Genomic DNA, 795 nt, shown 5'->3' on the forward strand with positions numbered 1-795 from the left:
GAGGGGTGTGGCGTACCGCAAAACAGGACTCCACGGGCTACTGTTCATCTCAACCATCGACCTCCTCCTGCCTCCACCTAAGACTGTTCATCCACAGCATCTCCCTCCTGCCTCCACCAGCTACGGTTCATCCACGGGCTCCTGTTCATCCAGCCTCCACCGCTCCTCCACCAGCTACTGTTCAACCAGCCCTCTCCATGGGGTCCTGTTCAACTACACCTCCACGGGACTATTCATATGACCCTCCACTAGCTATTGTTCAACCAGCCCTCCACGGGGTCCTGTTCATCCACGCCTAACCGACTCGATCGATCAGGGTCCTGTTCATGCAACGGCAACGATCTCTACTACCATGGGGTCCTATTCATCCAACCCCCACCAGGAACTATTCATCTAACCCCCAACAACGCTCACTGTTCATCAAGAGGCAGAAGGTGTTGGGGAACGTAGCATAAATTCAAAATTTTCCTACGTGTCACCAAGATCTATCTATGGAGTCATCTAGCGATGAGGGAGGAGTGGATCTACATACCCTTGTAGATCGCGCGCGGAAGCGTTCAAGAGAACGGGGTTGATGGAGTCGTACTCGTCGTGATCCAAATCACCGATGATCCTAGCGCCGAACGGACGGCACCTCCGCGTTCAACACACGTATGGAGCAGCGATGTCTCCTCTTTCTTGATCCAGCAAGGGGGGAGGAGAGGTTGATGGAGATCCAGCAGCACGACGGCGTGGTGCTGGAAGTAGCGGGATTCCAACAGGGCTTCGCCAAGCGCTGCGGGAGGAGGGAGATGT

Source organism: Triticum urartu, chromosome 7 (genome assembly GCF_003073215.2).
Source record: "Triticum urartu cultivar G1812 chromosome 7, Tu2.1, whole genome shotgun sequence".
Classification (NCBI taxonomy): domain Eukaryota; kingdom Viridiplantae; phylum Streptophyta; class Magnoliopsida; order Poales; family Poaceae; genus Triticum; species Triticum urartu.